The sequence below is a fragment of the Equus przewalskii genome, chromosome 5 (genome assembly GCF_037783145.1).
Source record: "Equus przewalskii isolate Varuska chromosome 5, EquPr2, whole genome shotgun sequence".
In the NCBI taxonomy this organism is placed as follows: domain Eukaryota; kingdom Metazoa; phylum Chordata; class Mammalia; order Perissodactyla; family Equidae; genus Equus; species Equus przewalskii.
The window spans coordinates 21465800-21484703 of NC_091835.1; the positions used below are offsets into that span (position 1 = coordinate 21465800).

The window sequence follows — 18904 nt, forward strand, 5'->3', positions numbered from 1 at the left end:
CTGTCGTTTTCTCTTGGGGGCCGCGGGGACTGATGGGCACACACCAGTGTATGGCAGCTCCTTAGGGGGAACAGTGTTTGGCCAAAAGATCACCTCTCCTCTCCTCTCAGGGAAGCTGGTGTTTATGCAGAAACCTGGGGCTTCCCGAGAAGGAGAGCGTGGAGCTGGAGAAGTCGAAAGAGGCCAGCTGGTCCTGTCTACTTAATCCACCCACCCTGGACCTCACCAATGGGAGTTCACAGCCACACCTCGTCCCTCCCCACACTCCAGCACCGAGTTGGCGGGGGCTCCCTGTGTGCCCCTGTGCTTGCCCAAAGTCCAGCAGGGACGTCTCTGAGTCAGCTGGTTGGGCAACACTGCGTCCTCCCATATTGGGAATGAGGGCTGAGTTTACCTAATCACCCTCCTGTCCGGGGAACCTGCCAGGGATTCCTGTGATGAAATACAACTCAGCTCAGGGCTGTGGAGCCGTAAGTGAAAGCGGTCTACCTAAAGAATCTTCCGGAATGAGTGAGCAAAAAGCCCCGGAGGGCTCACAAGACCTTTACCCAAAAATGCTGAGGACAGCAGTGCCTAAAGCAGCAGTGAGTAGGGATGTGGTAAATGAACATACTTCTCTCCTCGTAAAGAAGGAAACCTGGCTGCTTATCAGAGTTAAGATTGGGTAGCGTGTGGAGTTGTTGAGCAAATGCTTACTTTGTGCCTAGGAGATGGGCTTTGGGAAGCCGGGGTTGAGAGTGAGAGCAGTAACGGGGATGCGGGAGGCCAAGGCCGTTGACCACACGGACATGCTCTTTCCAGGGAACCCCGTGGCCTTGCCAGCCCCCTAACCACCTCTTGCCTTTCATTGGGGGGCCAGCACATGGACCAGTGCGGAGGTAAGAGGCCAGTGGTGTTGGCACCTGGTCGGAACGCAGGTTAAAGATTCCCGTTACCCAAGCCTAGATTTGGGAGGTTGGGGTCTAGACGGAAAGGAGGCACCCAAGTGCTTAGATCGGCTGGGATAGTGACTTTTAAAACTCAGAAAGAAAGGGAAACACCCTGTATTACCCACTTGTGAGAGGTCTGTTCAGTTAGTGTTTTCGCTTCCTCTGCTCCTTCTTTACTACCTTTCCCCGCTTTTAGCATGACAAGGTTCTCAGCTGTTTTGTCCTGACGTCAGTCTTCGCTGTACTGCCAGCCCGTGGAGGAGTCTTCTGAAATATCCCGAGTCTTCCGTGGACCGGGGAGCAGCATGGTAGACACATCCAAAATAAATGGGAGAGTGGACAACGGCCTCTTGTTTCCTGTGTCCTGAGCATCCTCTCCTCACCCCGCATTTTTCTGTCTCCTTTGGGATCTAAATCTTCTGTCGTGTTTGAGTAGGTGCTCTCACGTTGTTGCCTTTTTCATAGTGTTCGCTCACTTCAATGTTCCTTTCTCCTTTGTGATCTCGTGCATTGCTGGTGTGTTTAGAAAGTCCTTCTCTACCTGGAGATTAACTGTGTACAGACTAGGTTTTCTCTTTCCTTCTGGTTGGTTTCCTCCCCCCGGCCTTTCTCTGCATCTGGCATTCATTTTACCGCTGAAGCCCCAAGGAGGGAACAGTGTCCTGAAGACGAACCAGCTGGCCCAGCGTCGCATGGGATACTTCTCGCCTCCTTGCGATGCTCATTGGAATTGCACGTGAAATATTTACACGCAGGAGGTCCGTCCTGCTGTCTCTTCCGGGCAGGACCATTGCAGAATGAAATTTCCACCTCCTCTTTCACAACCCGATGAGGTCCAGGATTCTTCCAGATCCCCCGGCAGCTCAGTTACTGTCCAGAATGGCAAGACTGCAGGTGGCTGAGAAGGGGGGTCGTGCAGTGGTGACCTTTAGTCCTGCCATCTTGTCGTCATCCTTGTTTAAGGAATCTTTCACAGCCGTGGGCTCTGTAACAAAGGCTCTGTAGTTGTTACGTTAGTGCCCCGGGACCTGAACCACCTCCAAGTGACCTGGTGGGTGAGGAGGAAGCCCCACTGTCGGCAGGGCGTTTGGACTGCGTCTTTAGGGTTTAGCTGATAAGGTTATTGTATTGCACTAACACTGTCCGTCTTTGCAGCAGAAATAAGAGCAAGGGAGGGAAGACACAGCGTTGGTGGGGGGGAAGCACCAAAAGCCCTTGTGGCAGGCTGGGCCCCCCGGGAAGCCAGCTCAGATGCAGCTTATTATGCAGGAGGTTTATTGGAGGACATGCTTGGGGTCAACCTCCATGGAGGGGAAGGGAAGGGAGGGCAGCTGGAGCAGACAGAGGGAAAGCAGGGCATTCTCAGCGAATCCCTTCGAGACCCCACAGGAGCTCCGGCCCCAGGGGGCCCCTCGGAGTTGTCAGGAGTTGGGAGTAGGGTGAGGGCCTGCCTTCCGCCCCGCCCCCATCCATATGGCTGCCCCAGGGAAGGGATGTGACCAGGGTGGGGGGCAAGGTGGTTCTAGGACAGGGTCCTTCTGCCGCCACACTCCCGGCAGTTGGGAAGGGAAAGGGCATCAGTGTCCGCCACCGTCGTCACCTTACTGTGTCAATGGGGTTTACAACTTGGTCCACTCTGGATGTGGAAGAGTCTGGGAGGGAAAGTGGAGAAATGAGGTTTTCAGCTGAACGAGACTCCGAATCTCAGTCATGGCTCCTTTTTTGTCTTGTAGCATCTCCCTTCTTTTCTGGATGGAAGGCCAGGTCCTGCGACGTGTCCTCTGACGTCGGGAAGCTGGTGGCCTGTTATAGGTAAGCGATGCAGATGGGCTGTTGGAATGAGCAGCCATACCTGGGTCCACTGCGTGGAGGCAGCAATGTCACCACCAAGATGCACAGACCCCTGTGGGGAGATGCCCACAGGTGTGCAGAACAGCTCAAGAGGGAGGAGTAGCTTCCGGAATCTTCCTGTGACACTTCTTGGCCTTTTACGGCCCTTGGAGACATCTCCCTCATGGCTCTGTCTTCACATCCTTGTCAGCTCTCAGTGTCCCCAACCTGGGAAGGTCAGATCTCACCCTTGTGCCTGGTACTGGCGAGTTCCCAGAACTTGTTTCTGTGTACTTTCGATGACTTCCCTTTCTGTTGCCGCCAACGGAACGTTCTCTCTCTACCCAGAAACCAGAAGGGCAGCTTATTCTCCACCCTGACAGCCATGGGACAGAGCCCAGGTTGGCTGTCCTGCTGTGTTTGCACAAAGGAGTTATTCTTATAACATAAGATGTTATGAGTTCCCACACAATGGCCACCAGTGATGAGATGCAAGTGGAGAGAGCTGCAGGGTTATGGGTCACCCCCTCTGGGGCTCAGGGTGAGCATTTGTCCTTGGAATAGAACGTCAGAAGGTGTTAAAAGGATGCATTAGCTGGTGTTCGTGGGGAAGAATTGGAGGCATTCAGTAATTCCCAGCGGAAAGGGAAGAGTAAATGATATCCTGGTAGAATGTTCTCGGATGTTTTCTTGGCTTTTCCTGATCTTTATTCTCTTGGCTGGCAGTAAAGGAAACCATCTTTTGTACAATGTACAATCAGTGGGCTAAGATCATCTGCATCATGGTGCAGGCTTCGTGTGTTTAAAACAACAACAAATGTCACTCCTTGCCAGGTGAAAGGACTGGACCTAATTAAAGCGAATCCCTTGCATACACTGGGCAGAAGAGGAGAGTCCGAGAGGAGCAGCTCAGAGGCTGCTTCCTCTCAGGGCCACGTGTGAATAATACAAGCCGTCGTGCCAAATAGAGTGGGCAGCTGCGTGAATGATTCCAGGTTTTTCTTTCAATCCCGTATATCCTCTGTTCCGCTGAGGGAAGTCGATGGAATTTGTTGCAGTTTTCTTCTCTCCCCGCCTTTGCTATCACATCTCTGTTTTCCAGTATCTGCGTGGCTTTAGGATAGAAAGAATGTTGGGGCGAGTCTGCCGGTTTACGACCTGGGGGTTTTTAATAGTGAAGTGATGAATTCTGGAGTCCTGGTCCCGGGTCAATCCTCATAGGCAGGCGCTGAGGTCTCAGGGACTTAAAATACTTGTGCCCAGGAAGCGGCCACCAGCAGGCCCTACCTTATAAGTACAGCCCCTGCCCGGGAGGCTGTGGTCTGCTTGGGATGCATATCCACATTCCTCGCATTCCTCTCGCATGGCACTGGTGGAATGCTGGGGATTCCCAAATCAAAGAGCAGTATGCAGCCCCGTGCTTTTCTCCAGATAGACTTTCTGGATACCAGTGGGGTGGGCAACTTGACTCTGGGTCTGACTCCCACTTGGTCTCACCTTTGGATGTGGGGTGTAGCTTGGCCAGTGAAGGCTCTCTCCTGAGCAAGGCAGGAGGAGGTTGATGAAGGGCCCTGCCTGGGACTCCTCTCTGGCCGCACCAGCTCCCTGGGTATCATTTATGTGGTTTGCTTTTTCTGGCACTGAGCCAGAGTTTCTAGGGCAGCCTGACCTGGGAAGAGGAAACAGGAGGAAGGGACAGGGTCTGGCCGTCTTGAGATGAGCCAAAGCGGTACCCACTGTCTCCATCTTGGGCATGAAGGGCTCCTGGGAGCCTGCAGAGGCAGGCTCACCAGTGCTTGCCTTGGAGATGGCAGAGTGGATGTCTGTCTCACAGCGTTTAAAAGAAACCATCACTGGCTGTGGAGAAATGGAGTCTTGACACATTTGGCCAATTTTTGTGGCTTTCTTCCCCAGAAACAGAAATGCAGTGTTTTCTCTGTGATTCTTAATACTCAAGATCTGATATCTTAAATTCACTGGGATTTGCAATTGTTGTGATTTGCGTGTACTTCCAGCACCTCAGGGTCAGGATCTTAACCTATACTGACCCCACTGTTATCACCGGGAGGGATAGTTTATTATGTGCCCGTGGATGCTGCTGTTCAAGATGTGGGACCAAGTGAGGGAGCAGAAATGATGCTGACTTCAGCTCCCTTCACTTTAAGACCAGTGTGGATGACTGATGTAACCCACAAATAACAGAGCTTGGCCCGACAGCTCCTCGGGGACTGTGGCAGCCAAGGACGGCGCTCGGCTGGGGAGACCAAGGCTCGTTTCCCACCGTTCGCGGATGTGACGGCTGGAGCTCCAGCTCACGGGCTTCCGCTAACCACCCTCTGCATGTTGCATCTACTGGAGCCCTGGAACACTGGGCATCCTGCCCGTTTTACAGATAAGAAATGAGGCTCAGAGAGGATGGTGTTCAAGTTCAAGTTCAAAGGGTTATTAATAAGTAGCAGAACTGAGGCACAGAGCTCCTGTTTGTGAGCCCCAGGCCATTCCTTCCATACTCACCTGCCCGTACCTGGCGCCTGGGAGGGCACACGAGCTTTGTGGGCAGGTGTCCCCAAAGTCCAGTGGTGGCCGATAGAAATCAATTTCAAGCCACAAACATGAGCCACGTAACTAATTAACAGGTGAAATTAGAATTTTTCTCTTAGACCTGTAAATTTACTTGAAAATCAAGGATACATCTAAGAAGTGAGTTGGATGACCTTTAAGGATGTACCTTTCAGCCCCCTGGACTCGTCCACTCTCTCTGTAGGGGGGACTCTGGCTGGGCATCCTCTGCCTGGACCACGTGGAGAATCACTGACAAATTCTTCTCTTCAGGGGCTGCTTTTCAGACCGGGGGGGTCTCCAGACTTTTCTGATTCTGTGGGTTTTGTTGTTCTTTTGTGCTTTTGACATGAAACTCACATAATATCCAATTACCCGTTTTAAAGCATGTAGTTCTTTGGTATTGAGTGCATTCACAATGTTGTGTGACCAGCACCGCTCTCTGGTTTCAAACTTTTTCATCCCCCCAGAAGAACACCCCTGACTCCCATACTGGAGTCCTTACTCCCAGTGCCCCAGCCCCAGCCCCCATTGATGACTTTACTTTTGAGTTTTCCTTTGGGCTCCTGTCTGTCTGTGTGTAAGGGAGATCCTGGCCTTCAGATGTCCTTGAGATGGAGCAGCTGAGGCCAGCATCCTTGGCAGCATGACCCCCAGGCCTGCCTGGACTGTCACTAGCCAGGTGACCCAGAAGCACCGATTCTGCACCCGCCCAAGTCTGCCTGGGCCCCTCTTGGGGTGGGTTCTGACGTCGTAGTTGTCAGCACATGATGAAGTAACAGGGAGGGGAGCCCCGAGCCAGGCATCCCCCTCTCTGAGACCTTGCTCAGCCTCCTTCAGAAGCTCTTCACTAGAATGCCTCCCACTGGAGCTGCCTCGTTCAGGCAGGGGCTGCGCTTGAATGTGAGTGAGGTCAGGAGCCGCCCCAGTGAAGCCTGGGGAATGTGGACAGATGAGAAACCTGAGCTGCACTCCGGCAACCTGTTCAACTGAAAACGGGCCTCCGCGTTCCTAAAAGCCTTGTGTTCTCGCCTCCTGACGAGCCTGCCTTTTCACTCCTCTCAAAGCGGGCATGTTGCAAGGACAGATGGGAGATTTTTAACATACTTGAGCCTTCCGAGATAAAAGGTGTGAGTCAAGAAGGATTCCACCATTGTTTTTCTTTCAAGAGCCTTCCGGTGCCTTACTGGAACCTGCACAGACTACAAAGAACTTCCCAGTGTGATCAGAGGACCTCCCACTCTCCATCTCTCCGGCTGGAGTTTTCCCCCTTTGTTAGTTGATTATTTGAAGTTGACTGGGCAGACTGCGTTTTAGGACAGGCAGAGTGAAAGTATTTCATTCTTGGGTCAGAAAAATGTCTATGCAGAGAGCTTCGAGCTTTCGCCTTTTCCAAGGATAGATGAATTTCAGTTAGGAGCATATAAGCATCTTGCATAAATTAATTTCCTTCAACCTCAGTTTCCACAGCTGTAAAATGGAGCCAGGGTCTCAGAGGTTCTTAAAGATGAAAAGGAATCAGATATGCGCTCAGACTTGCTCAAGGGAAAAAACAGATTATTGGAAAGATCCAGAGACCAAGCAGGTCGCAGGGGACCTGGGAACCAGGTTTTGAGAAATGAAGCTGCTTTTCAAGAATTGTGCCCCCCTCCCCACCCACATGTGCTTCTCCCCCTGACACCTGGCCTCTGCTGCTCTGCCCAGCGTGCACCTAGCCCAGGCGTGGCTGCCGGCCACCAGCCAGTGCCCAGCAGTCCTGATGGGACCTGCCCTGGGCCACTTCTGCCATTTCCCAGCTCCCACCTCTCAGGAGGAGTGAGTTGGGCCAGCTCATCCTTTTGAGCGAGTCCTCAATTCCTGGGTCAGCAGGCAGGCTGTGGTTTGGCTCACCTGGACAAGGTGTCCACTACTGATCCATAGTGGGGAGGGGGCAGGGCCACGGGGGCCTCCAGGCTGGGGCCGCGCCTGGGCCAGGCAGTGGTACTCCCAGGGGAGTGAGGGGTAGCATGCATCCATCCTCACCTGGGCTCGTAGGCAGACTTGCCATTCCTCCTTCCCTCCGTCCCCTCTTCCTTCCTTTCTTCTGAATTTGCCACCGCCCCATCTCTTTGGGCTAGCCACTGAGCCTCTGTGGGCCTCCCTTTCCTCAAGTGTCTTAGTTGAGGAACCCGAGCATCAGTCACGCGGCTTCTCCGTGAACACATCGTTGATGTGGCCAAGGGGGTGGCTGTGCCCTTGACATGTCAGTTCATGCTGTTTCTCAAGTGTATTGCCCTCCTGACTTCAGGCTGCCGCAGGGGTCCTAAAGGTCAGAAAAGGGATTAACACGACCCATTGGCCAGAGTGAATAATTTGGGACCCTTCTTTCCAAGAAGTAAGCAGCTGGCCTCAGAGAAGCCTGAGCCAAGGGACAAAGCTGGATCTGCCTGGTGTGCTCTGATGGTGTTTCGAGGACATCAAGCTGAGATGCTCCCATCCCCGTTGGGTGGACACGGGGCCTGGAGTCCCATGTGTGGCACATGTATCTCCTTTCTACTCTGTTCAAGAGTAGGAAGGGACTTGAAAGGCCATTGAGCTAAGCTTTGCATTTGGCCGAAGAGGAAGCAGAGACTTGAAAGGCCGGTGTCTGTCTGAGGTCACATGCTATCTTCTCATTAAGACTGGCTGTCCACTGCCCTCAGGATCAGGGGTCAGCCCAGTCTGCCATCAGCCCTGGTAGGGTCTGCCTTGCCCTGTACCTGTGCTGTGTGCCCATTGCTCTGGCTCCTTGTGAACAGGTACCCCTTTTCCTCCCCAATCCCCCATCCATCTCTGGGCAGCCCTGGACTTGGCGCTTAATAAAAACAACTTGATTCTTTTTCGTTCCTTCTTTGTCATTGCCCGTAAATCCTTTTTACACTTGTCCCTTCTATATATGAGCTGGAGTGTACGCCTCATCTCTGCCTTCAGTTTTTGGTGAAATCAGTATCACTGATCGATGCTCCAGGCTGGCCCGGGGTGTCCTCCTCTGGAGAACAGTGGCCTGGTCTGTGGTCTGTTGAACAAGATTTTTATCAATAACGGCACAGGTGTGTTTAACCTGGGGCCCTGGGTTCCCGGCATGGTCCTCTTACAGGGTCTGCAGCAGAACCTCAGAGGTTTAGGAGATTTTCTAAAGAGAAAGCCTGTAGCCCTTATCAGCTTCCTTGGAGGATTTGCACCCTCGAGAAAGGTCACAGTACCTGACTCAGGAAGGCTGGCTATCCACCCCGCCGAGCTCAGGTCTGACTCGAGGACTGAGCATCTCCCCTTGCCTGCAGGGCTCAGCAGAGCCAAGGTGGAACTTGACTGAAACCAGTGAAAACGCTTCTTTCCTTTATCTGTTTATTGTTTCTTTTGCTTTCGGTTAAGTCCAGATATTATTTGCTCATTTACTGAATGGAAAGCTTACTTTTTTTTACTGAATTTTCCAGCTTAGGAAAATTATCTTTGGATTTGAGTTGAACTTGGGCTTCCTCCGGACAACACCGAAAATTGGAGGTGCCTGCAGGTGGTTAATGGAAACCCAGGATCCAGGCAGGTCAAGGGGCAGCGTCTGGGTTACCACAGGCCACCCAGGGGAGGTGACTGGAGGGAGCGGTCGGTCCTCCTGAATTGTTCAGGCTGCACGGCGTGGACGTCTCGATGCGGCGTTTGAAGAGGAATTATTAAGGGGCTCTCAGTGGAGGGTGGGGTTTTAGATGAATGATGCCGGTGGTTCTGGGGACATAGTGAGTTGGCACAGAGGGGGTTCAGAGAGAGGAAAGCTACGGTACAGTGTCGGAAGAGCTCCTCTGTAGGTTTGCTCTGTATTTAAGTTTCGCACAGTGGTGGACAGTTTGCAAAGCTCTCTTAGATTTGTTCTTGATCTTCTCAGACGGGGAGTCGAGCCAGATATTAATTAGTAGCCTCGTTTTGCAGATGAGGGAGCTTGTGCCTCGGAGAAGCTAAACAGTGATTAAAGTGAGGTCAGATAGAATCTGCTGGACTCGACACCCTCACTCAGGGTCCCCGTAGCCAAAGACCTGGGATCGCATGGTGGAAGGGCAGGCAAGGTTCTAGAATGGTCCATGAGCAGAATGAGTCCAGGTGGGGCCTCGCTGCATCTCTGACAGCAATGCTGCACACCGGATTGCCCCCTTTGCTTGGGTCTCTTGATTTCAAAGGGACTTAATGTAACTTGAGAGCCGGGCCTCCATCTTCTGGGGCCTAGATATTCGTCTGGAGGCAAGTTGGCCTATAAGTCAGCAAGAAATAGTTGGCCCACCTTGGGACGCTAAGTTTCTGTAGAAATTCTTCAGGGTACCACACATGGGTGGGCTTCAGAGTGAATCGTGATAAGCCTGCGTGAGGCTCCTGTGGACAGGGCTGGCCGGGCAGCAGGAGCTAGCATCGGCCCTGCCCTTGCAGCCCTTCGGTGAGACTGGTCCACGAAGCATGGCCCAGAGGAACTCTCTCCTGGCTGGATTCTGGCCCTCAAACGCCAGACTCGGGTGGGCTTAGTTCCTGCCAACCCAGGCCACGGAAGCCAGGCTGCTAGTTTGTCAATTTGACGCTATGCCAGTGGTGCCTCCTGGCTGGCTGGATGGGAGGGAGGAATGAGCACAGGATGCGGGTCGTCAGTGGGACGGAGCAGCTCTGTGTTGGTTTATCTGTTGAGAAGATGACCTCCTTTTCTTGGGGAGGCTTCTCCTCGCACTTCACCTGTGTGGTTCTCATGGAGCGTGGCCAGGACTCTGAGCGAACGTGATTGGGTGCGAATCTTGGTGACTCAGAGTTGCGCGGCTGAGCCTGCTGTACCTTAGTTTGCTCAGCTGTAAAATGGGCGTGAGAAGCTGCAGTTGTGCTCCCAGCTTGTGGAGAAGTCGATCTGCTGTGATGAAGCTGAACCCTCAGGGATGGGAATGAGGGGCTGGGAGGTGGGTCCAGGTGGCTCCAGGGCCAGGTCCACCCTGTCCTGCCCTCAGCTTGATCCTAGGTGCCCCCAAGATGGCCCTGCACCTGTCCTGTTCGGGCTGCATTGCTCCAGTGGGACCGTGGTGCTCTGAGGCTCTGGGTCAGCATCTCTGACCATCCACTGCCTCCCAGCTGTTTCTGGGGTGTACTTTGCCCCGACTTATCCTCTTCATGGCTTCTTCCCCCTGCCAGACCAGCCCCTCCTGACAGCACACAGGTTTCTTTTTCTTTCCTTTAGTAGTTTATTCCGGATTATAACAAAAGTCTATCTCAGTGTATACAATTTTTTACATCAAGGTACCTTTTCAGACTGCTCTCTGTGCACAGACAGGTGTGCCAACGTTTCGAAAGTTCGCTTTACCCCCCTTCGCTTTTGCAAAAGACCTGCGTTAGTGCCTGTTTTCACTGAAAATCCGCAGAGGATTTTCGTTTTAGTGAAAATCACATTCAGCGTATGCTTTGCAGCGCGTTACAGAGGCAGCGCGCACCCCGAGGGGCCAGCATGGCACCGCCAGCCTCCTTCCCTGGGACCTGAGCATCAGTTCACCCGAGCATCAGTTCACCCGAGCATCAGGTTGCCACCGCTTTGAGCCGTCTGAGCATCGGTGCTCTATCTCCGTTTATTTTGTGCACCTGTTAGCAAGATGTGTCCTAAGGTCATGACTTCTTTGCTTTATGCCCTTTCTGCTTACAAAAGATTTCATAGGAAATGTGTTCCTTTTGGCTAGCAGGAGAAACTTGTACATCGCATTGTAGTCCCAGATGGGTTTCTGATGGGCACATTTTAAAATGTCCCAATTCAGTGCTATTTAGTGTATTTACAAAGTTGTGCAACCACGACTTCTGTCGAGTTCCAAAACGTTTTACCAACCCAAAAGGAGACCTGTGGGCCATCGCTCGGCATCCCTCCCTCCCTCCAGCCGCTGGATTCGCCTCTTCTGGATATTTCCGATAAATGGAACCATGCACTGTGTGACTTTCTGTGACTGTCTTCTTCCACTTATCATAATGTTTTCAAGGGTCATTGACGTTGTAGCTTGTGTCAGAATTTCCTTCCTTTTTGGTGAGTTATATCCCGTTGTATGGGTAGCCCGTGTTTTGTTGGTCCATTCGTCCGTCAGTGGACGTTGGGTCGTTTCTGTCTTTTGGCTATTTGAATAGTGTTGCTAGGATTCGTTATATTTTGATGTTCTAACTTAATTCGAAGAGCTCTCTTCTCTCATTTTGAAGTTCTTGGAGAGACCCCTAGCTTAGCTTTCGATCCCAGCTCCCTCCCTCTCCCATGCCTGTCTGCAGTATTTTATAAATCTCCAAGAGCCAGGGCCTGACCTGGTGTTGAAATCCCCCTTGGCGTGGACCAGCTTGGGTCACTGTCACCCGGAGGCCGGTTGGGTGCTGTCCCCTGTGGATTCACTCACCTGTGTGTTAACACGGCCACGCCAGGAAGTGGTGAGTCACGGAGAAGTGCTGCTCACTGAGGGGGTGTCTGCAGCAGACCTAGGCCAGGTGTCTCTGCAGGTGTGGTCCCTTGATCACCTGCCTCAGGATCACATAGAGGCTTGTTGTGAGAAGGCAGCCTTCTGACCTCTTCTGTGCTGGCTGCCGGAGCTCTGCCCCTCAAAGCCTTTCTGCACCTGCTGTGGGGTTGTAGTGAGGCCGGGCTGGAGAGGGATGGAGGGAGGGAAGGATGGATGTCAGGGCTGCCCCTCCCTGCAGTGTAGCCTGGAACTCACTCCCATTCCCTTCACTGAGGGTCCCTGTCTCCCCAGGTTTAGTAACTGCTGCCTCCTTCCCCTCTCCCCTGCCATCACTACCCCCAGGTCATTCCTGCACCCACACACACTGCCATTAATCGTCCCTTTATTAAACTCGCCTCAAATGATGCTAATCTGTGTGCACCGTCCTTTTCCTGTTGGGACTCTGAGTAACAGCTCAGCCTGACCCTCCCCAGTGAAACCACCATGCCGGGGCCCAGAGATCTGTGCTTCCCAGACCATCAGCCCTGTCAGTCGCTCACATTCTTGGCTTCCTTGTGTCCAGACCCCAATGGACTGCTGTTGTCCTGTCTCCACCTTTTGGAAGCATCCGTCAGAGAAGCAAATGTTCACGGAGCCTTTCCTGATGTCCAGATTTTGCAGGTTTAACACACACCTTCTTCAAGGCAAAACGTGGCAAGTGGGGGGCAAGGGAGAAGAGTGAGCTGGAGCCCAGTGGCTTTGGGAAGGATGACCCACCCCAGGATCCCCTCGCGCCCGAGCACTCAGCTTCCTTTTAGCGACTGCACTTGGGGTCCCGAGGTTGCGTCCCCGTCCTTGTCCCTGCGGTGGGGTGTTGACCTCTGGGTGGGTGCGGAGCCGGCTGAACCCCTGCAGCTGTCCAGCGCCAGCCCTCTGGCTCCAGCCACTAATGCTGTCCTGGGCTAGCCGGAGTGGCGGAAACCTGAGAAAGGCATGTCTGTACTCGGGGCACGTGCTGGGCACCTGCTCTTCCAGCCACCCTGCAGAATGGGGAGGAGACAACAGGTGGGAGACGGGGAGGCGGGCTTCATCTCTTTGTCCTCCTGCTTTGTTCCAACAGCGTTTTTTCTCCTTCTTTGTTTTTTTTCCTTTGGGATGGGCATGTTCAGGAAATCTCAGAAGGGCTCCTTACTGTTTCAGGGGTATTGTACCTAACCTTCCTGGGTTTTGGCAGAGAATGGATTCATCAGAAATCTGGGGAGTAGCATTTTTATGGGAAACAAAGCATATGCCCTTTTATTTTTAGTGGATTTTTAACCGTGATACAAAAGCATCCCAGAAGGGAAACCAGCTGGAGGTAGGCAGCCAGGACTACAGGGTGCTCAGATCCACCATATCTGGACTTGGGGCCCACTTCACTCCACGTTGCCACCTGGGGCTGCTGGGCCAACGTCCAGATGTGGGAGTGTTGGTCTGGGCTGCCGTGGCCTCCAACGCCACCCCTCCATCCTGTGGCTTTGCCCATGGGTTCAAAGAGGGGCTGATAGAGGGAGGTCATGGAGGAAGGGGCCAGGGGTGAGGGGGTCGCAGTGACAGCAGCAAACTGGCCCATGTGGTGCTGAGGTTAAGATGAAGGTTGGGGTACCACACAGCATCTGTATGTCTTGGGATAAGTTGGGTCTTCAGATCTGTTCTATTATCTCTACTAATTGAAGCTGCTTTGGAGGTTTAAATTAGTGGATACGGCTTTTGGCACGGGGCCTGGCCCATGGGACGGGTGTTATCATCCTAGTTAGAGTTGAAATGATTTTGGGTTTTCTAGGGTCAGGGTGGGACCTGTACCTGAGAAATTGAATAGGGGGCCAGATTGCAGGCAGTTTCGGGGTGGAGGGTCCAGGTGAGACGTGCGGAACACCTGAAGGAAGGCAGAGGCGAGGATGGGGAGGGAGCTGCCCGGAGAGCAGATGGAGTCCCATGCAGGGGCCAGCAAAGCGTGGCCTGGGACCCCAGTGGACCACATCCTGCGTGGACCCTGGTTTTGTAACTAAGGTTTTATTGGAACCCAGCTGTGTCCACTCATTGTCTGTGGCTGTCTCTGCCTTTCAGAGGCAGAGCTGAGTGGTTGCAATAGAAGCCAAATGGCCCACAAAGCCTGAAATAGTCACTGTCTGGCCCTTTCCAGCAGTGGTGCCACCAGGGGACATTTGGCAATGTCTGGAGACATTTTTGGTGGTCACAGCTGAGGTTGGGGGGTGCTACTGGCATCTCATGGGGGAGAGGCTGGGCTGCTGCTGAGCCTGCGGTACACAGGATGGCCCCACGGCAACAAACGATCTGGCCCCAAATGGCAGGAGCGCCAAGGTTGAGAAATGCTGCTTTCCAGGAAACGTTCTCAGTTTCAGCTAGAGAACTGACTGGTTGGGAGGCGAGGAGGAGTCTAGGAGCGGGCCCGGGTGAAGATGCCACTAAGAATCAGCTAGAAGTCTGGGCATGAAGCAGATAAAGTAGAGGACAGAGAAACGGTCCAGGTGGTGCCCCGTTTTGCCTGTGGGTAATCATTCTCTTCTAGAGCCTCTCTTTCTTCCTCCCTGTAGCAAACACTCTTGCTCAGGGTGCTTTTTAGTTGGAGGCAAAGGAAAAGCTTCTGCAAGCTGCCCTGGGTTCTAGCTCATCCTCCAGCTCCAGGTCACACCTGCTCCCTTTCCAAGCGCCTCTCCTGCATCACCGTCAGAACTGTAGAGAAAACAAGCTATGCATTATCCAAAGCCCCCAGGCCTGGAGCTCAGAGCCTCTGGTGAACTTGCTTTCCCCGTAGGAAACCTGTCCAGATTGGTTGAATTCCGTTTTCTCTCTGCCCGGTACAGACTTGTAGCAGAAGCTCTATGGCAAAACAGGATGATTCATACAAGGTTTGTTAATTTGTGTGTTAATTAAAAAAAAAAAAAAAGAAAAATGAGAGCAGACGTCTGACCGTCCTGTTAGCTCTGCCGCACAGCGCAAGGTTGGGGATCCTGTGCTGGTCTCCAGGAGCCGGGCTGATGTTTGCCCAGCGGGCAGGTGGAGGAACAGCTTGTGTTCCCATCTAGAAATGTGCTGATCCATCTGGTCCTTGTGCTGGGCTCGTGCCAGCCTCAGAGGAGGGCGGGCAGGCACACGCAGTACACCCTGGAACCACTCAGTAGCTGGAAGACTTTGGACAAGTGACCTAGCTTCTCTGTGCCTCAGTTTCCTCGACTGTAAAATGGAGGCGATCATCGTCCATCTCCTGGGTTGGCTGGGATGTTTAAGTGAACGAGCACTCAGAAAGCACTAAAAAGGTCCCTGACCCACACTCAATGTCCAGCCAATGTTGTTGGGTGCACTGGTTTCCCAGGGCTGCATAACAGATGACCACAAACTGCATGGCTGGAAACACCGGACATTGGTTCTCTCACGGTCTGGAGGCTACAAGTCTGAAATCAAGACGTCTGTGGGACCTGTTCCCTCCAAAGGCTACGAAGGATCCCTCCTTGCCTCTTCCCGGCTTCTGTTGGCTTACCCTCCATCCTGGCCACCGTTGCCTGCAGCTGCATCACGCCCGTCTCTGCCTCCGTCTTCACGTGGCCATCTTCCCGCTGTGCATCTGTGTCTCTGTGTCCGAAGTTCCCTCTTCTTGTAGGGACCGCAGTGATTAGATTTAGGGCCCACCCTAATCCAGGATGACCCCGTCTTACCTTGATCACATCTGCAAACACCCTGTTTCCAAATGTGAGCTTGACAGGCACTGGGCATCAGTGGGGGACGCCGTTCAGCTGACAGCAGTGACTGTGGTTGTTTGTATTCCGTGTATTCTGATTTCCATCCTAGATTGTGTCTGTGTCTTCAGCCTTTCCGTGGGCCTGCAAAGAGCAGGAAGGGTCTTTGTGTTCTTCAGCAGCCAGCAGTGCCTGGGAATGCTCAATGCCTATGTCATTAAAGATTTAAATTAAAGAAGATGCCACCTCTGATAAGCTTTAGGTTTTGAGAACAGAAATCTGCACTAGACAGACACGAAAAAGGCTATGAACATAAGAAGTCCGGCTTTGGGGACGCAGCCACGTTCTTCAACGGTGCGACTGGAGCAACCTCGCAGCCCGTTATTGGTTTAAGTATTTATTGAGTGATCGGTACTGGGTGCAGGGTATTGGAGGAGGTGCTGGGGATGCTGAAAGGCACCGTCCTTGTTGACCCAGAGCTTACAGCCTCGCTGGAGAGACAATTAAATAAGCAGTTACTGTCAAGTGATTGGGTCCTGTTGCAGGGGAGCCCACGGCGCCAGGGCTGGTGACCACAGACATGGCTTTGACTCGGAGGGAAACTTACTGGTTTAAGGACTCTGGACATCCCGTGGGCTCTGGCAGCTTCCCTTCTGTCCTACATGGCGTCACAGGGAGCCGGCAGCTGCGCAGAGCACCCTGAGGGACAGCTGGCCGAGAGGAGACGGTGAGAACAGTAAGTGAGATGGGGAAATCCCTGGGCCTCTGCTGATGGGTCCCCACTGCTTCCAGGGCAGTTCAGTGGTGGACAGCCACAGTGAATGGTTCGGGGTCTTCCCCAGACAGGCAGGTCACAGGAAATGGCTCAGTTTGTGCTGGTTGAGAAAGGAGGTAGTGAGGAATGTGCGCCGGAAACTTCTTGTAACGGGGCCTGAGGGAAGAACCCCTGCCGAGTTTTCCCCCTCAGTGTATTCTCATATATGTACAAGGAAAGCTCCAAAATGTGTTTACACGTCTTGTGTCTGGTGGGGCATGTGACCCACTTCACTGGAAAAGAGGTCTTTCCTTTTATGACCAGTGCAAGGTTCCCATGGGGCTGCTCCAGCCGGGAGCCAGCCCGTGGCCTCTCTCGTGCGCAGCCCCTTGTCCCTGCCTTGTTCCTTTATTCCTTGATGTCCAAGGTGCAGTAGTGTCCCCCAAAAGTCACGTCCACCCAGAACCTCAGAATAGGACCTTATTTGCGAATAAGTTCTCTCTGATGTAATTGGTTTGGTTAAGAGGAGGTCCTGCTGGAGCAGAGTGGGCCCTAATCCCATGACGGTTGTCCTTCTAAGAAAACAGCCATGTGAGACACAAGGAAGAAGGCCACATGGAGACAGAGGCAGATTTCAGAGCGGCTAGAAGCCAAGGAAGGACATGGATTGCCTGTGACACCACAAGCTGAGGGAGGCCTGGAGTGCATTCCTGCCTGGAGTCTTTGAGAGCGCGTGGCCTGCTGAAACCTTGGATTCAGGCTTCTAGCGTCCAGAACTGGGAGAGAATGGTCTCTTTGTTTTAAGCCACATTTGTGGTGATTCGTTAGAGCAGCCCAGGGAGCTAATGCATCCATCTGTGTTCCAGCCTCGCTGAGCTGGGAGCCAGGGCCCCGTGGAGTGGCACCGTGCAGCACAGCCTGTGGCCCCTGGGGACTTGGGGGTGGTGTGGGTATGGAGCGGTGATGGGGGCGGGGTCCAGTGAGCCTTTGTCTTCATGGTTGAGAGGTCGTCTCCCCTCAAACTTAACCAAGAGGGAAGCCGGTCACCGAGTGCCCTGGTGCGTGTGTTCCAGTCGGGGCCAGGCTTGAGGCATCAGCTATAGGTCATTCCAGATGGTTCCATCTGGTGCAGACAAAACCCTCCAGTCCGTGGAGGTGTCACGGCAGGATTTATTTCCCTCTGAAAAAGCCTCGCGCTGGCACCCGACGATCTGCCTTGAGTCTCAGCCCAGCTCTGCTTGAGTAGCTCTCTGAACTGGGGCAGAATCTCCACATTTCTGCTCCGGTTGCTTCATCTGTACTATGAGAGAGGCATCTTATTGTTGTCCTGCATAGGTCTGAATGCCTGAGTTTTGACACGTGCTCACGCCTGCATAACCCACGTCCCCGTGAGGCTGTGTTCCCATCACCCGGAACACTCACTGGGCCTCTTCCCGGCTGATCCTGTCTTCTCCCCTCAACCAATCTTCTGCTTCCTGGAGGTCCGTTTGTTGTCTTGTTGTACATCTCATGTGACACGTGCTCTCTTGTGTTCACCTTGTTTGTTCAACACGATGCCCATGGGATTCCCCTGTGTTGTTGCACGAATGAGTATTTCATTCGTGTCGGTCTCGTATGAATGTGCCACCATTTGTTTATTCATTCTTCTGGTGGTGGAGCTTGGGGTCGTTTCCAGTTGGGAGCCATTAGGAATAAAACCAGTACAAACATCCGTATACCAGCCTGTCTATGGGCATCCACTTCCTTTTCTCTTGGGTATGTGTGCCTAAGGGTGGAATGGCTGCGTCTGGGGCGTGTGACGTGTTCCAAAGGGGTGGTTCTGCTTTATACTTCGAGTCAGGCAGATCTTAAATGGGTGCTCCATCTGGGGTAGCAGTGGGTGGCACCAGGCATGGGCAAATGGGTGGGGTCTGGCTCTTCCCCCAGACCTGTTCCTTGCCTCCCCGTTCTACCCTTCAAGCAGAGCTGCTTCGTATTTACCTAGTTTTTGCTCGGGGTTTCTGCAAAGCCTTCCTTTGAAGAATGCGTTCTGCTTCTAAAAATAAAACATTGCATGCTCCGGGGCCTTTCAGGATACAGAGAGTTTTCCCAAGTGTTTGCTGGGCTGTGTATTTATGTGGTCTGGTTCAGTGCAGACTCGCCCCCAGCGAAGCTTGGCTGGATCTGTTCTGCAGGCAGGATGCTGGGGCTCCACTGCACCCAGCAGGAAGCGCACCAGGAATTGGGGTCGAAGGCCTTCCAGGCCATGCAGAGCTCCCAGAATTCCTGAGGCCGCATCGAGCTGCTCTTCAGAAGGCCCACTATGTGGGCTCGGCTGTCACTTATCTGTTAAGTCGCATGTTGATCTCTTCAAGGTCAAAATGTCCTTGAGGACGAAGCTGCCCGTTGAGTAGTAGAGCTCGCGTCACCCGCGGCCTCTGGAGGGCTCCTCATTTCCAGAGCCCTTCTGTCTGGGCCTTGTACGCGTCTGCAAAAGAACTTCGCCTGCAAGAGTTTCGTGCTGTGGGGGCGTTGACTCTGGGGCTTGTGTGTGACCCCCAGAAAGTGCCGCTGCCCTTGGGGTGGGGTCCGGGTCGGGGTTGGGACAGCAGAGCAGTGCAGGGTGAATTGGTGGAAGGATAGGTGGGTTTGGCCAGGCTTAAAGAGGCAGAGAGAACCTTCCAGGCT

At 53.2% G+C, this 18904-nt stretch overlaps 1 protein-coding gene across 2 annotated transcripts in view; it reads left to right on the plus strand.

Annotated features, from left to right (window-relative positions):
• The window catches only part of SH3BP4 (SH3 domain binding protein 4), a 95745-nt gene that overhangs the window by 35976 nt on the left and 40865 nt on the right, over nucleotides 1-18904 (plus strand). The window contains exon 2 of one of the 2 annotated variants that reach the window (XM_070618648.1): nucleotides 2663-2741. The exons of the other annotated variant lie outside the window; for it this stretch is intronic. The gene's annotated coding sequence lies outside the window, so the exon portion shown is untranslated. The remainder of the gene's footprint in view (nucleotides 1-2662; nucleotides 2742-18904) is intronic. 2 annotated transcript variants of the gene reach the window in all.